Source organism: Marmota marmota, unplaced genomic scaffold (assembly GCF_001458135.2).
Source record: "Marmota marmota marmota unplaced genomic scaffold, marMar, whole genome shotgun sequence".
In the NCBI taxonomy this organism is placed as follows: Eukaryota; Metazoa; Chordata; class Mammalia; order Rodentia; family Sciuridae; genus Marmota; species Marmota marmota.
Genome location: NW_026000037.1, coordinates 32,700,340 through 32,713,576, shown reverse-complemented (window position 1 = coordinate 32,713,576; position 13,237 = coordinate 32,700,340). Strand labels below are relative to the sequence as shown.

The window sequence follows — 13,237 nt, the reverse complement described above, 5'->3', positions numbered from 1 at the left end:
GACATGTAATAGATTTTATGGAACAAACCTGTTTTGGCGGGGGATAGAAGAGAATGCTCAGGGAAGAATGTTGGAGAAGGATCTTAAAAGATCAGATGTTGTTTAGCAGAAGAAAAGGAGGGAGAAGATGATAACACAGATAAGAAAAGCAGCTTGTACAAAGTCTCACAGGTAGGAAAGACTATGACATTTCTAGAGGACATTGAGGAGCTGTTTCTAAGGTCTCTGTGGGCTTGCTTACCTTCTCTCCTCGTAAATGGAGGTGTTTCTCAGCATTCTTTCCTAAAATATGACTCTTTGTACTTCGAGTTGCATTCTTAAGTGACAATATGACTCCTGTTGTTTTCTTTTTAATAATAGATTTATAAACTGATAAATCCCTAATTTGTGTCTCCTCCTCTATTCCATTTCAGGCCACCACGACTTCTCATCTGATCTCCTTATGGCTGGTTGGTATTGATACAATCCATTCTTTATATCCACTCCTTAGTAAACTCCTAATTTGAAACCTCATAATTTTGTCTTTGGCATTTTCATTTCTTCCACTTATTAACTGTGTATCTTTAAGAAAGTTATTTAGAACCTTTGAGTTTTAATATTCTCACCTATAATCTGAGAAAAACAATAGTACCTACTTCAGAAGAAAATTGCAAGGGCGATATGAAAGATAATCCAGGAGAAGAACAGCACAGTATCTAGCACCTAGTGAACATTTAAATTATTGTTTTAATTATTTGACTGATTGATGATTCATTGACAACCACATGGATTTTGCAAGCACCTTCTCCTATTTCAGGAAACTACTCAGACATCATCTATTCAGGAAAGTCTTTAAACTCTCCAGAAGTCTAAATATGTGATGTCCCCTCCAGAAATCTGAACTTATTTTTCACTGGTGTACATGTCACTATTGTATTTTTCTAACTTCTCACCCAACTCTCCCTGCACTGTAAGCTCCCTGATGAAAAAGACCCTGTGTTTTGTGCTTGGCTGACCACCTGTAACACTACAGGCTCTCAATAAAGGATTATAGATTAAAAGATAGCTCAGTTGGCTTAGGTTAATACTACAGAGTTATGGTATCCAGTAAACAAAAAGACCCTGAAATTTGAAAGCAAGTTTTATTTGGTAATGACTGATCCCTGAGCATACCTATGAGCAGAACTGCACAACAGTGTCAGAGGAGGGCAAACATCCTCTTATAGCTGACTCTGCATTGTAACTTCACTCTGCATTGTAACTTCAACTATGGTCAACATGGCACTGTCCTCTGAGGTTGCACCAAAGCATCTATCTGAAAAGATGACACTATTTCCCTCTGACAGAGAATGCCTATTTAGGGTATCCTGAGCTTTCTAGGGTTCATTTTGCCCCTCTTTTCATATAGCTTTGGAAACTTGCTTCTTGGTCTTCAATTATAGATGTCAGGCTTTTCATTTGAATGGAGACATTTTACTCATACCAAGGTGACTTTACATGATCTCAGGCCCTGGAAGTTGCAAATGCACTGGTCATCCATACCCTATCTTCACCAAAGCTCACATTTGAAACTGTGTTCTCTTCTGGTTCCTGGACTAGACAAGTACAATTTCTGTTGTCTTATCTAGTATATCAGACACTTTCAGCTAACAGTGGTGTTTATTTTTAAACTTTACTCATGTATTTATCTCAATGTACTTTAAAAATTATCAATTCAATATATAGTCATTCTAAAAATTATTAATGAGATATTTTATATTTTTGAAGTTTCCAAAATGTGATATTTTAAACTTACAACACATTTCAGCTTAGCTTAGCTATATTTCCTTTTAAAATTATAATTATTGAATATTAATTATACAACTTAATGGGTTTCACTGTGACATTTCCATACATGCAAATACTATGCTTTCATCATGTCCACCCTCCCTTCTATTCTTTCGCTTTCCCTACTCCCCTCCCCTCTGGTCCTCTTCCTAATCCTAAACATGTTATATTTATTTTTCTGTGTCTGTATAATTTGTTTGACATAATGTTTCTAGTTCAATCTGTGTACCTACAAATGAAATGATCTCATTCTTCTTTATGGCTGAATAATACTCCATTATTTATATATATAGCTTATTTTCTTTGTTGACAGTCACTTAGGCTGATTACATGTTTTGTCTACTATGAACAGCGCTATAATAAATACTGATATACAGATACCTCTTTTGCACACAGACTTAATTTCTTTTGGATAAATACGGAGGAGTGGTAGTACCAGATCACATGGTAGTTTTATTTAGCTTTTGAGGAACCTCCATACTATTTTCCATAGTGTCTATACTAATTTACATTTCTACTAAGAGTTTATAAGCATTCCTTCCTTTCCACATTTTCAGTAGGCTTTATTACTATTATTATTTTTAATGTTATTATTAATAATATTCTTTTATTATTTTTAACATTATTTTTAGTGTTCATTGTCAATACAAGATTCTTGGCAGGAACATATCTCAACATTGTAAAGGCTATCTATGCTAAGCCTCAGGCCAACATCATTCTAAATGGAGCAAATTAAAGGCATTTCCGCTAAAAACTGGAACAAGACAGGGATGCCCTCTTTCACCACTTCTATTCAACATAGTTCTTGAAACACTGGCTAGAGAAATTAGACAGATGAAAGAAATTAAAGGGATATGTATAGAAAAAGACGAACTTAAATTAGCACTATTTGCTGATGATATGATTCTATCATATCGTCATATGAAAAGGCTCATCAGAAAAATTCTAGAACTAGTAAATGAATTCAGCAAAGTAGCAGGATATAAAATCAACACCCATAAATCAAAGGCATTTCTGCATATCAGTGACAAATCCTCTGAGAAGGAAATGAGGAAAACTACCCCATTTACAATAACCTCAAAAAAAAATAAGATACTTGGGAATCAACTTAATGAAAGAGGTGAAAGATCTATACAATGAAAACTACAGAACCCTAAAGAAAGAAATCAAAGAAGACCTTAGAAGATGGAAAGATCTACCTGGCTCTTGGATAGGCAGAATTAATATTATCAAAATGAGCATACTACCAAAAGCACTATACAGATTTAATGCAATTCTGATAAAAATTCCAATAGCATTACTCATAGAAATAGAAAAAGCAATCATGAAATTCATCTGGAAAAATAGGAGACCCAGAATAGCAAAAGAAATCCTTAGCAGGAAGAGTAAAGCATAATAAAGTATAGAGTAAAGTATAGTGATGCCATTATACCAGACCTTAAATTATACAACAGAGCAATAGTAACAAAAACAGCATGGTATTGACACTAAAACAGATTGGTAGACCAGTGGTACAGAATATAGGACACAGAGACTAACCCACAAAATTACAATTATCTTACATTAGACAAACATGTCAAAAACATGCATTGGAGAAAAGATAGCATCTTCAACAAATGGTGCTGGGAAAACTGGAAATCCATATGCAAGAAAATGAAATTAAACCCCCATATCTCACCATGCACAAAACTCAGCTCAAAGTGGATCAAGGACCTAGGAATTAAACCAGAGACTCTGCGTCTAACAGAAGAAAAAGTAGTCCCTAATCTTGTAGGATTAGGCCCCAACTTCCTTAATAAGACTTCTATAGTGCAAGAATTAAAACCAAGAATCAATAAATGGAATGGAATCAAACTAAAAAGTTTCTTCTCAGCAAAAGAAACAATCTATGAGGTGAACAGAGGGCCTACATTCTGGGAGCAAAGTTTTAGCCCTCACACATCAGATAATCTCTAGGATATATAAAGAACTCAAAAAGCTAAGCACCAAAAAAAAAAAAAAAAACAAATAACTGAATCAACAAATGGACCAAGGACCTGAACAGGCACTTCTCAGAAGAGGTTATACAATCAGTCAACAAATATATGAAAAAATGTTCATCATCTCTAGCAATTAGAGAAATACAAATCAAAACTACTCTAAAATATCATCTCACTCCAGTCAGAATGGCAGCTATTATGAAGACAAACAACAATAAGTGTTGACAAGGACTTGGGGAAAATGGTACACTCATACATTGCTGGTGGGACTGTAAATTGGTGCAGTCAACATGTAAAGCAGTATGGAGATTCCTTAGAAATCTGGGAATGGAACCACCATTTGACCCATCTATCCCTCTCCCCGGTTTACACCCCAAAGACTTAAAAACAGCATACTACACAGACACAGCCATATCAATGTTATAGCAGCAAGTTCACAATAGCTGAACTGTGGAGCCAACCTAGATACCCTTAAGTGGATAAGTGAATAAAAAAAATGTGGCATATATACACAATGGAATTTTACTCAACAATAAAAGAGAATAAAACCATGGAATTTGCAGTAAATGGATGGCGTTGGAGAAGATAATGCTAAGTGTAGTTAGCCAATCCCCAAAAAACAAATGCCAATGTTTTCTCTGATGTAAGGAGGCTGACTAATAATGGGGTAGGGAGGGAGAGCATAGAAGGAATAGATGAATTCTAGATAGGGCAGAGGGGTGGGAGGGGAAGGGAGGAGGCAGGGGATTAGTAAGGATGATGGAATATGATGGACATCATTACCAAAGTACATGTATGAAGACACGAATTGATGTCAACATACTTTATATACAACCAGAGATATGAAAAATTGTGCTGTATACATGTAATAAGAGTTGTAATGCATTCTGCTGTCATTTAATTTTTTAAAAAAATCAATAATAAATAAATATGTTTTGGCATGACAAGAACTAGTGAATCCCTATGAAGCTACATGCAGCCATTTGCCTTAATTTTAACTACTATATGGTGAGCAGAAGTACACAACATTCTCCTCACATTATTTAAAAATAAAATTATTTTTCTTAAACAACAACAACAACAACAAGAAAACCCATTATTTTTAATAACAGTCATTCTGTCTGAGGTATGATGAACTTCTAATGTAATTTTGATTTGCATTTCTCTAATAGCTAAAGATTGTGAGAGTTTTTTTCAGGTATTTATTGGTCATTTGTACTTTTTTGGGAATTATTTTTCAGATAATTTGCCTTTTTCTATTGGGAGTACTAGTTCCTTTGTTTTAAAAATTTTTGTGCCTTTCTTTTTTTGAGTATAAAGATTGATTGAGGGACCATCTATCACTGAGCTACAACCTCAGACTGTTCTAGATTTTTTATTTTTAATCAAGGTCTTGCTAAATTGCAGAGGCTGGCCTTGAACCTGTAATCCTCCAGTTTTAGCCTCCCAAGTAGCTGGGATTACAGGTGTGTGCCACTGTACCTGGGTTTGAATTCTTACATATTCTGGATATTAATCCTCTGTCAGATGAGTAGCTGATAAAGATTTTCTCCCATTTTACAGTTGTCTGTTCATTTGTTGATTGTTTCCTTTGCTGTGTAGAAGCTTTTTAACTTGATACAATCCCATTTGTCAATTCTTGCTTTATTCTCCTAGGCTACTGGAGCCCTTCCCATTCAGGAAATAGATTAGAATAGGACATATCAAATTACATCATATTTAGGTAGGTCAATAAATATCTTGAAGTGTTTCCCTATTGGTTTCAAAGTTTCAGGTGTTACGTTAAGGCCTTTGATCTACTTTGAGTTTATTTTTGTACAGGGTGAGACATAGAGGTCTAATTTCAATCTCTTCCATGTGGGTATCCTGTTTTCCCAGTACCCATTTGTTGAATAGGCTGTCCTTTCTTCCACAAAGAATTTTGGCACTTTATTCAGAATTAGATGGCTGTAGATGTGCAGGTTTATTTTGGGGTCCTCTATTCTATTCCATTAGTTTGCATGTCTGTTTTTATGACAATACCATTACATTTTGTAACTGTGAATCTACAGTATATTTTGAATTAGGTATTTTGATGCCTCCAGCATAGCTTAGGATCACTTTGGCTATTTGAGATTTTTTTGTGTATGTATTTTTCGTGAGGGTTTAGGATGATTTTTTTTAATATAGTCACTGGTATTTTTGATGGGAGTTGTGTTAAATCTGTAGATGGCTTTCTCAATATGACCATTTGAAGAATACCAATTCTCCCAATCCCTGAAGTTGGGTATCCATCTTTTATTGTTTTCTTCAACTTATTTCTACAATGTTTTATGATTTTCATTGTAGAGCTCTTTCACCTCCTTTGATAGGTTTTTTTCCCTAGGAGTTTTGTTTATTTATTTATTTCCAGGCTTTTGTGAATGAAGGGTTGCTTTGCTGATTTCCTTTTCAGGGAATTAATTACTGGTGTATAAAAAGGCTACTGATTTTTGTACATCGATTTTGTATCCTGATATTTTGCTGAATTCATCAGTTCTGAGAGTTTTTTTGGTAGAGTCTTCAGGGTTTTCTAAGTACAGATTCACACTGTCTCTGATCAGGGATAATTTGACTTACTCTTGGTGGAGGTTTGTTTTGTTTGTCCCCCTTTCAGGAACTCGGGCTCTGCTGGGCATCTCCCTGATCCTCACTGCCTCTTATCCCAGTATTTTAAATCCACCTTCCATCTGCCTCACCCATCTAAATTACAACACATGTAATCAAAGACTAATTCGTGCTTGCATTCAAGGCAGCCTGGTTATAAGAGCATCTGAAAATGAGCCATGCCAGCGCATTCAGTGATTATCCAACTGGCCTGTTAAAATGTTCTTGTTATTTCTGGTTGGAACTCACACTGAACTTGAACAGTCTGGACTATATTTTATTATCTTACTTTTTAGGCTCTGTTTTCTGTCCAGCAGCTACAATTCCTTCCAATATTATCAGCTCAAATCTTTTCCATAGTAGCATTCCCAACTCTAGTTTTCTGTTTGTCTTGTGCTTGCTAGATCAAGATGGTTCCATTGTTATTAACTGGATTATTCCTGATGCCAAGAATCAAGCAATAATCTTAGTCCTTGAATGAATGATACCCAACAATCTACAATACAGTGAGTTTCTCTCCCAACTTCTGAGGCTCACTGTGAACTTTTATGCCATTTAGGTTCCTGAGGAGTAGGACATTAAGGAGAATGTTTTTCTATCATAAGAACCAGCACTGAGCTTGTAATCTGCTACCCTTGATGAATGGCTTACAGCATTGGATCTACATTTTATTGGGTTTCATCCACAACATTTTCTTTACAAGTTTGAGATTTAATTAGATTAAGTTTATATGCAGCTTGTGAATTTACCTAAAAGCAGATGGAGGAGGCACTAAGGGAAGAATTTATTCCAAAATCAAAGAAGCCATTGCCCTGGAGGCATAATCTGGCTTTCAAATGCTTTTGGCTATCATCCATGGTAAGAATTATATTTACATTGCCAACTAGTACCTCTATCCTCTTTTCTCTTTGTCTTTCTCTCGGCATCTTTTTTTTCCTCTCAGATACACACACACACACACACACACACACAAACATGTATGTGTGTATTTCCCATCTGTTTATATGATATATATATATATATATATATATATATATACACACACAACATGTGTATATATGTGCACATATATTAAATAATTTTAAAAATTTCATACTTTTATTTTAATAAATATGATATAATTTGATATGTCCTATTCTAATCTATTTTATTCTTTCATCTGTTTAATTAAAAATATGATGTACTTGACTCACTAAATTGATACTGTGACCCAATAAAGGGTCTTAAATATGATTTGACAGATATTAGCTTTGGAGTAATGAAAGATGTAATCTTCAAACTCTGTTCCTTGGCATTTTCTCTGTCTCTGTCTTTTGTCTGTCTAAGATGCTTCAAAATGTTCTCAAATATGAAAGTTGATGTTTAAACCTGCAGTAAGTTTCCAGAATATTTGTCACAATTTTGACTAATAGTCCAGGATGATCAATAACCCTGTGTGTGGGATTCTGCACTAAGTCATTTCCTGCCATTTTAAAGTAGAATTAGTATGTGGTTCTTTGGAATTTGGCGTGGACCCTGGGTTTTCTAAATACACCTTAAAGCAAGGGTTTCCTTATAAAAGAAGAAACAAAGACTTGGGGTAATGTGTTGTTTGGAATACATTTGAGATACCTCACCAGGATCAGAAGGGGGGAAAACCAAAGAAGTTAAAAGCCTGGCAAACTATCAGAGGCAGAGATGGCAGCTATTTGTTTTTAAGTCCCTTGTATCGAAACAATGAGTGCACTCTACATCGCATCCTGCAGCACCATGATACAAGGTCTGGGAGTAGTTATTAGCATGTGTCTGTGTGATGGGAGAGCGAAAGCTAAACATTTTAATAGTGTTATGGCCTCTCCTTCTCAAGTTCCCATTAATGCAAATACTGCACATGTGGTTTAAGTCCCAGGAGCATTGTAGGACACAAATCACAGATGTAGAATAAACATCATCAGAGAATATGACTTCATGGTCTCCTCCTTGCCATCAGCAGACACCCTTGTGCTCCCATGATGTCAGGCAAATACCATAGAGGAGATCTTGAGCAAAACCAAAAAAAGGTGGGTCTCCTGAGGACCTAAGATGGAAAGATTTAAAAGCTGACCTGAAGGCCTCTTGGTAAACCATGGCAGAAGCTTCCAATATATCATGGCTTTCATAGAGCACTCACAACAATGATAACTAGAGTAAGTCTTATTCATCCTACATGTACCAGAATTACCAAAAATTTATGCTCTGTGTGGAACAGATCACTGTCATAATGTAACTCAGATGATACAATGGCAGAGGCAGATAAAATGGACCTGGTGTATCTTAGAAATACAATGAAATTTTTGTCAGTTACTCTGATCTTCTGCACCATCTTGCACAAGACTATAATTCTGGCTGATGGCCATACTGAGATTGTGCTTTGGGTAATCCACATTCTATTTTCCCCTCTCTTTCCCCATTTCATTCTTGTCCAAAATTCTTAGGCTCAAAAAACAAAATGAGTAAATGAGTAAATTGAGTCTCTTCTACATAGCCCATTATCATTACTGTATTCTAAACTTGCCACTGCCTTGGAGAAGCCAGGGTACTCCTTTTACATATTGATGAACTGCATTTTCCCACATTTCCCATAAGTGAGACTTCAGTATCCATATGCTGACCTGAACTTAAAGCTTATATTGGCAGTATTGTCAATTGCTATGTAGTGTGATTCGAGGAACGTTAAGAAGCCTCTTTGGGTGACAAACTAATTCCCTAAACCTGCTGTCTAAGGTCTGGAATTTTAATTATCATGTCATTCTTTTAGGAGAAGCTTTCTAAACAGTTAAGTGAAGGGATAACATTTTTCTGCAATTATTTTTTCAGACATTGGTATAATACTATTGTTCTGAGGAAAATATGGAAAAACAAACTATTTCTAATTACAAACACAAATGAACATTATAAAATATGCAAAATCATAACATGTAAAATAAAAACTAAAACCACATCTAATCACATTACTAAAATATAGCCTTCTTAACATTTAATATATTTCATTCCAGACATTTTAAATGCACATACTATGCATGTTATATATAAATCATACATAGTTGAAATTATATATAAATTATTGCATCTTATTGGTATTTTTATCATTATATCTTGAAGGTTTTTCTGAGAATTATTCTTGGAGAGCATCACTTTAATGGCTCCATAACATTCTGCCATAGAGATTAACTGTAATATATTTGTCTTCCTATTTTTCCATAATATACTTGTTACCATTTTTTGTCTAATAAATGAGTCCACACTGCATGAATTTTTGTTAAAATTTCTGATTTGTTTTTTTACAAGAAATTCTTGGAAAGAGAATTGCTAGGTCAAATAATACAATTTTGAAAGGCTGCTGAAATGCATTTCTAATTACTTTCTAGAAAAACTGTACAAAGTTTTATTGTCTCATTGAAATTCAAGAATGAACTCTTTTAAAATAATTTTTTTATTTTAAGTAATAAAAACTGTATACTTCATAAATTTTGTCGAAATTATTTTTTTGTTTAGTAGCTTTTCTTTTGTAATTAAACATTTGATTTTTTTCTTAGAAATTGTTGCTACTGTTCTTTAATATTTTTAATTTTAGTATTACTAATATTTATTAGAATGAAGACTTTAGTAAGTTTACTAACCTAGGGATAATTACTTCATACATTTTTCCCAATTTATTTTGAATAAAACTTTTAATGTAATTATTTGTATATAAATATGCTATTTTTATTTTACATTGTAAAACTTACTTATTGCTCCTTATGGTTTTTCTGATCTATATTTTAGTTCTTAGAACTGACTCACTCATCCAGATATCAGATTTTAACTCATATTTCCCCATTACTTTTTAATACATTTTTACATTTGCATCCTAAATTCTTCTTGGATTTGCTTTATGAGTGTTTGAGTAAATATTATTTTGATTTTTTTTTCTAAAAAATAAATTTGTTATAGAGAACTATGTATTGGATAATCCTTGCCTTTTATGCTGGTTTGTGATTTCCTGTCATTGTTTAGCTGCATGGTCTTTTGGAGGTATCTTTGTATAGTCACCTGACCTTTCTCTTGATTTATATTATTTCAACCTTTTTTATTTAAATTTTTTTTCTAAATATCACAGAGCATGTTTTCCCCTTGTTACTCCTTTGAAAAAATTTTTGGGGAAAACTATTTTTGACTCTAAATCTTTTAAATGAGTTTGAGTATTTATTCTCTTTTCCTAGAATATCCTACAAGAATTTTGATAATTCTATACTAACTTAAGGAAAATGAAAATTTTGCAAATGGTAAAACTTCTTCAAATATGAAGTATAGTTCCCAATTGTAATGTTTTGAATGTATCACATAGTAGACATTTATAGTTTTATTTATATAGACAAAATTTGTCATAGGTGTTTGGAACACAATTTTCAGAGAGGCATGAAAAACAAAAAACAACTTGAGGGCAATGTGTATTTTAGAGTAAAAGAGAAACTATGATTCGAAAAAGGAAAAAAAAAAAGGCTTAGAACAAGTAAATGGAGAGCACTTTTTCTACTGCATTAATTAGCACACGGCCTGATATCAACATCCTGAATGAAGGAACTCGCTATTTGCTATGGCAAACAATTCTAAAATGCATAATGCACAATGTCTGTAAATGACTCTAAGCTAACAAGGTCTATTAGAGTAATTTAATCCAAAGACGTGTACATTTTTTGATAATGAAAAATAGAGCTCTCAGCCAGGCATGGTGCACACCTGTAATCGCAGCAGCTTGGGAGGCTGAGACAGGAGAATCTCTTAGCACATTAGTGAGGCCCTAAGCAATTTAGCAAGATCCTATCTCTAAGTAAAATATAAAATTGGTTTGGGATGTTGCACCCCTAGGTTCAATCCCAGGTGCAAATAAAAAAGCGCTATCAATACTCAAAATGGCAACATTCCTATTGATCTGAGTTTCTTATAAAAATCATTGCACATAAAACCTCTGTCAGTAGCTGCAAAACTGTCATCTAATTGTAGACTCAGGAGTTTACCTTTCTCCAAAAAATCTGTTTATCAATTTACTATAAATTCTTCACAAACCAACTTTTTAGTAGTCATGAAATATTACATCATTTGAATACATCATATACTATTCTCAAAACGTGAAAATATTGCTGTAATTTCTTTTATATTCTGATAATGTCTCATAAAACAAGAGTCTAAAAGTTTGAGTACAAATGAAGATAAGGCTGTTTAGCTTGAGACGAGAGAGCTCAAGTTTGAACATGTGGGCTCTGCTGATAACTCTTTACTTGGATCTGTGCCTGCTGTACACAAGCTTTAGTTTTGGACAAGTCACTTCACTATCTGGTGCTACAAACTCATCAGTACCTAGACCAGTCATGATAGAGTAAACCAGCAATGACTCTCCCTGGAAGGTAAATTCCACAAGGGCAGCACTGTTTCCTCCTTATTTACTGCAGTGTCCCCAGGACCCTGAATGGAGTATAGCTATAGTAAGTACAGTTATGTGCCCCAGAAGGATAGATCAGTCAGAGACAGACAGCATATACAATGGTGGTCCCCTAAGATTATATGGTCTCATGACATCATAGCCATCTTAGTTTTGTGAGTCCACTCTATATGTTTGTACTTAAAGACAAAGACACCTCATGACACATGACTAGGACATGTGCCTGTACTTAAGCATCCCATGACTGTACTCAGTATTTACTGAATAAATAAAAAACATAAAAAATACAAGTCATTGTCTTGTTTGCTATGAGACTAAGTCTTCTCCTTCTCCTTCTCCTTCTCCTTCTTCTTTTTAAACCTAGATCCCATCTTGGAAAGGAGACATGGGAGGGCAGACTTGCCAAGAGGTTGTATCTAAGAAAAGTGAGTTAATCATAACTGGCAAGTGTCAGAATTTTTGGTTTTGTTCTTTCAACTCTACCTAATCATAGAAATGGGTAATCTAGGGGAAAAAAGTGATGAGTATAGAAATATTCTTTTTAAAGCAAAATTTCTTTTTTTTCCACAGTCATTTTTTACCTCATTACCATTATCTCTATCAAATCCTATTTAGTTATAGAAAATCTTTAGTTATAGAAAAACCAATCCTCTATCATGACAATCTCTTTTCTTGTTCTTCTCTTAATTCCTCAACATCTCAGCTTTTCTTGCTATTACCCTAATGATTTAAATGATTTCTCCTAAGCCAAATTTTCCTTTGAGTCACTTCTTAGATGACTTAAAAACTGACATATGTTTACATGATATCAACAATTATACAAAGATCCTCACATTTGCATACATTTTTCTCAATACTTAAATGTTCATACAATAAATATACCCTTATTTAAAAACTTCCTATAAATAGATATTTAACTTGGATACATTTAATATGATTATTATGCTATGAAAAGTAAATGCTACAACCAACACTTCACACACACACACACACACACACACACACACACACACACACATATATATATATATATATATATATATATGTGCAAGCATATGATAGATTCTCAAAAGTGGAAGAACAGGATCAAATATAATGGACACTTAATTTTAATAAATTCTGGCTGAGTCGACTCTAAAACTGCAATTACACTAACAATGAATGAGAATCCGTTTCTCCAACACTCTATTAAAACTGGACATTATCAATCTTTTTAGTGTTTACCAATATGATAGGTGTCCCATTTAAGGTTACAATTCCCTCTTAGTGATGTTAAGTCTCCATTCTATAAGCTTATTAGAAATATTTAATTATTTCATTTTTTACAATTATTCTCCAGTTATATATTGGTATGTTTCTTCTTCTCTAAGGGTGTGTTGTATTTGCCCTT

General features: G+C 33.9%; 1 protein-coding gene and 1 long non-coding RNA gene across 6 annotated transcripts in view; one reads left to right on the top strand and one right to left on the bottom strand.

Moving 5' to 3' along the window:
* The window catches only part of Arhgap15 (Rho GTPase activating protein 15), a 621,152-nt gene that overhangs the window by 339,600 nt on the left and 268,315 nt on the right, over positions 1-13,237 (bottom strand). The window lies entirely within an intron of this gene.
* The window catches only part of LOC125619383, a 53,952-nt gene that overhangs the window by 9,520 nt on the left and 31,195 nt on the right, over positions 1-13,237 (top strand). For both annotated transcript variants that reach the window (XR_007350909.1, XR_007350908.1), the window contains exon 2: positions 414-449. This is a non-coding gene — a long non-coding RNA (uncharacterized LOC125619383). The remainder of the gene's footprint in view (positions 1-413; positions 450-13,237) is intronic.